General features: G+C 31.7%; 1 long non-coding RNA gene across 4 annotated transcripts; it reads right to left on the reverse strand.

The window, feature by feature from the left end:
• Nucleotides 1-1,029: 1,029 nt before the first annotated feature.
• On the reverse strand, nucleotides 1,030-6,739 carry LOC110616924. 4 transcript variants are annotated; one of them, XR_006350936.1, is made up of 5 exons: nucleotides 6,692-6,739; nucleotides 3,135-3,201; nucleotides 2,872-2,926; nucleotides 2,314-2,789; nucleotides 1,030-1,370 (listed from the first exon to the last, which is right to left on the reverse strand). It is a non-coding gene; the product is annotated as an uncharacterized LOC110616924 (long non-coding RNA). The 4 variants fall into 4 exon arrangements; XR_006350934.1 differs by lacking the exon at nucleotides 6,692-6,739 and having other exon boundaries at nucleotides 2,314-2,600; nucleotides 2,677-2,789; nucleotides 3,135-4,064; XR_006350933.1 differs by lacking the exon at nucleotides 6,692-6,739 and having other exon boundaries at nucleotides 3,135-4,065.
• Between the last annotated feature and the right edge of the window lie 1,214 nt (nucleotides 6,740-7,953).

Raw genomic sequence — 7,953 nt, forward strand, 5'->3', positions numbered from 1 at the left:
TAAACACATACAAAATACATTATCCATAAACTCAACATTAACCCTAACAACAATCAACTAACCTAAACATGCATTTCTACCCCATAGCCCCTCATAAAACTTGTGTAAAATATGGGATAAGCTAAAGATCTACCCTTACTTCTTGAAGATCGAGAGGGGAGGCAACCTAAACTTGGAGAAATGGAGGAAGAAAGCTCCGGGGTCTCCAAGCTTCAAATCTTGATCTTTAGCTCCAAAAATCTTCAAAACCAAGTTAGCACTCGTTAAAAGTTGAAAGATTTGAGGAAAATCATCAAAACCAACCACTACAAAAAAACAGTGATTTAGCGACCAAAATTTGGTCGCTAAAAGGCAGAATTTGGTCGCTATTATGAAATAGCGACCATTTAGCGACCAAAATGAAATGGTCGGTGTTTGGCCAGTCGCTAAATTTTTTGCGACAATCTGAAAATTGGTCGCTAAAATAGAGACCAATCAGCGACCATTTTTTGGTCGCTAATTTGGTGTCATGGCAAATTAGGAATTAGAAATATTAGTCGCTGTGTGGAAGTAAAGTGGTCATTAAATTTTGGTCGCTAAATGGTCGTTGTTTTGGTCGCTAATTTGGTCGCTATTTCGTTGTTATTTAATCGCCTCCGGAGAGAGCATTTAGTCGCTATGTGGAAGTAAATTGGTCGTTAAATTTTAGTCGCGAAATGGTCGCTATTTCGTTGTTATTTGGTCGCCTCAGGGAAGATCATTTAGTTGCTATTTCGTCGCAAATTAATAGTAAAATCAAAAAAATATTTATTATTTAATTTGCTTTTGTGGCTGATTAGTCACTAATAAATGCATTTAAATCTGATTCATATCATTTTTCCAATAAATTCATAAACCTGCTATAATATCAATATGTACACACATTCCAATACATAAAACATCAAAGACAATATATACTCATCAACTTCATTTCATAATTCTGCAATCTAATAGTTCAAAACATTATTATAATTCAACACTAAGAAATTTAAAATATCTCAAAATACATAATGGATCCAAATAGTATCAAATTTATATCATAAAATATACCTTTATGCTTCCCTTATTCTGTATTATACAGAGTTATATTTTTTAATGCGGTCTAACCAGTTCCTAATTGGTACACAACAAAGCGTTCCAAGTGCCAGAGGCACACTACATCTATTGTAAAAGAACGAGTCCAGCAAGCAACAAACAAGCATCTCTTCAAGCACAGAAATTTTTGCCATCTGGAAGTTACTTTAATATACAGAGTCATCCGACCAGAATATCACTGCATCACTCCCAATCAGCATCAAAGAAACCAGCATCTTTCATTTATGAATAGTATACATTCTCCAGATGCAAATCACCTGTCACAAATAAATAAAATATAATATCAGCTAACATTTTCGACACCTCCACTTGGGTATACCAGTTTCTACTATATGCTACTACGATTCTAATATAGCAGCATAAGGGCACAAACCATATCACATCAGTTGAGAAGTCCTGAAACTTGTTACATGCCACCCATGATTGCAAATGGCATAAGGTTCTACCCAAAATATTAAAATATATTTGAATATAAAAGAAGATAATGAAAAATTAATAATACTACTACTACTAATAATAAAAGTAGTATCGTAAAACAAGAATCAAAATGCAATATGGTAAGACACCTCAAACTCCACATACTAATACATCATTGGATCCAAAGATATAATGCTGAACAGCTAAATCACTTTATTTATGGAACAGGAAGCACAACCAAGCTAGCCAACACGAATCACAGTAAGATGGTGAGTGTACCAGATGCTGTTACCATATTTTTCCAAAATTTTCCTTATTATTTAAATAAGACTAGAAAAAGACGCATGAGATAAAATATAAAAAAGCCCATAAAATAGTCATTTCCAGGAAAGATATTCATAGTCATTATCCAAATATTAAAGGCTACAACTTAATTTAAAAAGATAACAATAAAAGTAAATATGAAGTTGGAATTACTCATTTTATTACAGACAGCAGACAAGAAGAAAATAAAGGGCTAGCCGGAGACGACAAAGAGGGGGTTGAAAACAAATGCATTTCTGCTTTCCACCATTTACTCTACAATCATATGACGCATTACTAAAGTTTCATCACAGTCCTTTTGTTCATAATGCTAAAAGGTAGACAACATTATAATCACAGCAATTACATAGAAGTAAGGCATTTAAACCAGCACAAGGCATGGCAGAACAAGAAGGCCACACGAAATGAAGCGCAATTACTTCTATATAATTTAAAAGTTGTTGGCAGTTTATCTCAAACCTTTGTGCCTTTACAGCTCCTCCCACATTACAAGTGCCTTTTCACTACTATTCCATTGATAGAAAATAGATGTGATAGGGCTCTAACAAAAAAAAAACGATGGTGAAATAATCAAATAATCATATTAATAGTCCATAAAGAAATAATCAAATAATCAGATTTTAAGTGCCATTTTTTTTTATTTTTGGTTAATGTAAGTGCCACTTTTGATGAACGATATATTGATAAAGAAATAGTTACATAGCAGTCAAGAGAAAGGAGATTTTCACTGGGGTTGATGGAGCTTCCTGAGGATGACAACCAAAGGGTTTTAATCAAGACCGAAAATAAAAAAGAAATATTCATCATTCACCTATATCTCACCAGAAATGTCTAGATAAGCCTCAGGCAAAATTGGAGGACCATTATCAATGGGTTTTGCCAGAACCATTAAATATCCGACCAAGCATATCCAACGATACATGAGTTTTCAAAACCTGCAGAATAAAAATTATAAGAGATATGATAATACTAATATAATGAAGTATGATATCAATTAAGTAGAATAAGCAAAATTACACTATTGATTTCTGCATAATTGCATGGAAAGGACAAACTTGATTCAACATGAAGGCTGCAGAACCAGAAATGCAGCTAGCTTATGATCAAACTTCCAAGTGTAAGATAAAATTTAAAAATAACAGCAAAAAAAAAAGATATTTAGTATTATCATGAATTTTTCCAAATTACGAGATATATATTTTCCTATACAAGATATATATTTTAAAGTAAAATATCAATATTAAAATCACATAAAACACTAACATTAACAGAAATCATACCTCAGATTTGTCAAGGTAGCTTTAATGATGTTCCAAGTGTCTTTGTGATAGCACTTACTTGTAAGCACTGAGACATACCATATTAGCCTCCAATATATGATTAAAAGAATTTGCTTAAAAGAATGAAAAACTTAATCCATCAATAATGGATTTTAGATCTAGACGAAGAAAAAAAAACATGCATATGCTGAATGATATCACTTGGCATATTTAAACAATGCTAATTGACACCATATACATGGCTTGTGATCTTTTCACTTAAATTGAATGTGCTTCTCTAGCCTTTTCCTTCATTTTCCTTTTGGCCTATTAAAATTGTCCGTGTATTTTGAAAAATTAATTGCTTGCAACTTGTGCTTATTGTCCTAAGTAGAAAATGACCAAAAAGAAAATTATCTTTTTTAAGTGTTTAACTTGCAAGCAACGTGTATGTATGCTGTATTTGCACATGAGTGGACTGTATAGGGACAGGTGCAAGCAAAATGTTGCCTCTTTTACAAGACAAACACATGGAATGGTGCAGTCAATTCACCCAAAATGCATATGAAATATTTCCTTTTATGTTAAAATTGCTTTCAGGAAAGCTTCTTTGTGACTGCCAATCAGCCATAGCCACATTAAGACTTGAGTATTCAATAAGCATGGTCCTTTTGAACCTTTTATAATCAACTAAACTCAATGCTTTTGTACAAATAGCAAATAAAATAGCATCCACACAACTAACTATATTAACTTATATCATCCTTATTTTTTTAAAAATTAGTTAGGACGGTTTTTTTTAAATTTATTATAACTATAAAAAATAAAGAGAATTTAAAAAAAAAAGAACTTTGATTAATGTAAAAGTGCGAGAAAGATATCGGCCTATGGACAGTTATGTGGGGCTTTCACTTTCATTGTTTTCCACTTCTCTCTTCAATAACCTAACCCAGTCACTTTCTTTCCAAGCAAACTTCCACAAGCAACCACAAGGAATCTCTACTAAAAACAACCCCCTTCTCTTTCTTCATCTAGAATTTTTTTATATATATAATTAAAAAAACCTTTAAAAAAACAAAAAAAAGAAGTTATGTGCTGGCCTGTCACCATAGTTTGATCAGTGATCATTACCGTTGGCCAAGATTTATCCAAAGTAACACTATAGCAATCAAACATACAGATTATAAAAATCTAAAAGAGAATAAAAGAGAATACAAATTTGTAAATTATCCATAATTATAATATACATAATATATACAATTACGCATATCATAATATTAATGCATATAAATATATATATAATTACATACAAAAGTATATAATATACCTAACAAATTATAAAAAAAACATATGTATAAAATTGGCTATCGTTTCAATTCTAGTATGGTTCAAGAATAGTTTCAGTTCGATTCCTGGTCACAAACCACAACCAAACAAAAACAGTAAAATAAGTTCAATTCGGTATAATATCAATGTTTTCATATGGTTTCGGTTTGGAACCCTCAAGAACAGTACACACCCCTTAACAGTGAGATGGATAACGAGATGAACACTCATCATAGAATGGTATGACATGTCTAGGAATGATCACTAAGATAGTTATGATTGAAAGCTACCATATGGAAAAGAGAACACTAATAATCTACTGGAGTTTCAGCAACATGGAAGTTGGTGATGATTAAATGATTTTGAAAAAATTTGTTGAAACGCAATTCCACAGTGATTCTGAAAAGCAAACCCCACCCCTTTCCTCCCATCTCTCTCCCTCCCCCCCCCCTTTTGAAGGCTATGTTTGAGAAAGTAGGGGCTGCAATTGATTGATCCTATTCTTTCTAAATCAAAAAACCAAAACTCAAACTACTAATTTAATAGACTAAACAAAACTGAAATAACAACTAAACCAAATTGAATTTCAGTTCAGTTCAAAACTAATTTGTTCCAACCATTCTCTAGTTACAAAGAAGGTTTCCTCAAAATAAGCAATTGATAAGCTTAAATTCAATCCAACATTAAAGATTAAATTCAATCAATCCAGAATTATAAACAAAAGACTTACAATATCAAAGTCGATTAATATTAATAATATCACATTTAATCTCAACATCACAAAACTTGAAATAACACCAAACACAATGCATAAATCTATTTCAACATCCAAGCACAAATCTATCTCAAAAAAAAAGTCCAAACATAAATCAAAGGCCCATTTGCTGTTCTTCCATTATCAGTTGAAGCAGAACAGAAATAAAAAATCTGAATATATTAGCTGGTTCATTGCAGCCCATGAAGATGAAGAACACGATAGCAGCGAAATTGTCTCAACTTGTGATGCCATTTATCTAGGACTCATTCGCTGATTCTACCATTATTAAGAAGGAGAAGAAGAAGAAGATAATGATTATAATGATGATGATAAAGGGGATTTAGTTTCGTTTGCAAGAAAAAGTAAAAGGGATATAATAAATGGCCTTGATAGACAAGGGACAAAGGAACTTGACTATAAGCAGAAGATGGAACCATGGGTTTGGGTTTGACAATGGACAAGCCATTGACTATGGGTATGGGAAGCATAGGCAAGAAATAGATAAGATGAAAAGAAAGTGTGAGTGGCTTTGTGATTAGGGAAAAAGATTTCTTAAAATATACCCAGCGCCATGCTATAAGAATTGGACAGGCCTTTAAAGGTTGACTATATAAGAGGCCCAAGTTTCAATTGGTTCCTTCTTTTTTCTGGTTAATAAACTGAACTCAAACTAGTCACAATACTTCTCTACAAACTTAATCTAAACAGTACCAAAATGATCGAAAAACAAACCAGATCAGCTCAGTTTAGTCTTTGGTAACCATAGAATGCTTTCCACTATGGGAAAATAAGGAAAATGGGAGGAAGAAAAAGGAAAATTTTTTTTGAAAATAATCTATTTCACCTTGTTTGGGAGAGAGGGAAGTCAGTAAAGAAAACTGGGAGGAAGTTTGTGCGTAGGGTCCACAAAATTTAGAACAAATTGGTGTAAAGTCCAATGCCTTACTGGTTTAGCCTTATAACACCATCTTTTATTACATAAGGGATAAAATTATAATTTCACCATCATAAAACAAATTCCCCCTTAATTTCTTCCTTTCATTTTCTTTTCAATCCAAATAAAAGAAAAGAGAATAACCTTTTTGAATCATTCCTCCCATTTTCCTTCCTATGTTTTCTAAAACATAGCATAAGAGTAATCACGAAGCCAGATGTATTAGAAAGTTCAGCAAAGTTTGAAATTTCGAAGACACATTTACAACAGCTCTATATATGTACATACTGATAGTGGCTTATATTGCAAATGTAAGAGCTGTTTCTGCAGAAATCATAATCCTAAAGCTACATGTTAGAAACAACCTCATCACCCATTACAATGCAGTCATTAACTTCTCAAAATTCCTAATTTCACACAATTCTTAGAATCACACTCTTTCAACACATTTATATAAAAAAAATCAAATATAACTTCTAAATTTAAGAAATAGAAAAAAAAATCAAAGGAATCAAAGTGATAAAGTAAATATTCAAATTTACAAAGCAAGGATTCACTTACAGAGTTAAGGAGAGAGAAGCAATAGAAATCCAAGAGAGAAAGCGAAGGGCATAGACTCACCGTTGACCGAAAATAGGGGAGAAAGCTCGCCCATTTTCGGCCATAGAGCCTTTTATAGGTGGCTGACCAGACCACCTTCGGAAGCCAAAGGTGACTCCAAAACTCCACCAAGTTCGGCGGCCGAACATGAGGTTCGGCGGCCAAATCTGGATTTTCCTCTATGGTCATTTTTATTCAAAACTCAATTTCTTTCTTACTTAAAACCTTAAAACACTTGAAAACATTTTATAAAAACATGATTTTACCCTTCTAGAGGTTTCCGACATCCGAGATTCCACCGGACGGTAGGAATTCCGATACCGGAGTCTAGCCGGGTATTACAATTTACACCAAAATTAAAATCTTCAAATACATCTAATTCACAACTATATACAATTTTATCTCTAAAACTTTATATACATGTCATATTTTCAAAATCAACTTTATATAAAATTTACAAAATATACCCCAAGATAGTTAATGATGTAACTCTGGTTGGGTTGATGCAGATCTTGATATACTGCTTTTTGGAACTACAATATGTGCAAGGAAAAATAAATTTTTACGCCCTAAGCAAATTGCTTAGTGGTGCTCAACTTTTTTTTTAAATAAAAAATTTAAATAAAAATTTATTTATCAACAATAAATCAAACAAATAACAAATAATTATATATCAAATAATTTAAAATAATTCTAAATCATATTATTATTTCATATATATATATATATATATATATATTATAATTTCTTTTTTTTATCCCGTAGAAAGTTTTGTTTTCTCTTAGTAATTTTATTTATTTATTATTTTTATTATTTTTATTTCTCATTGTATCCAAAAAATCAGTGTAACTGTAGTGCAGAACTGCAATATCTGTATATGGCAGACCACACCCTTAAACTAACTCACCATTCCCACCAAACTTATTAGGGCCAGACTTTAAATAATTTATACATTTAAACATTAGGATAAAATTTCAATATAGTGTAAATTTAAATTATTCAATCCGTTATATTTTATCATATTACAATTCTGCTTTTAAATATTGTCATATCATGTAAATCACAGGTTTAACTTAGAGGTGAGCAGTATTCGGTTCAAACCGAAAAAACTAACCGAACCGAATTAATTTAAAAATTCATTTTGATTTTTTATTCATTTCGGTTCGGTTCAGTTTTTAATTTCAAAAATTTTGATTATTTCGGTTCGGTTCGGTTTTGATCAG

This window comes from Manihot esculenta, chromosome 6, assembly GCF_001659605.2.
Source record: "Manihot esculenta cultivar AM560-2 chromosome 6, M.esculenta_v8, whole genome shotgun sequence".
Taxonomy (NCBI): Eukaryota; Viridiplantae; Streptophyta; class Magnoliopsida; order Malpighiales; family Euphorbiaceae; genus Manihot; species Manihot esculenta.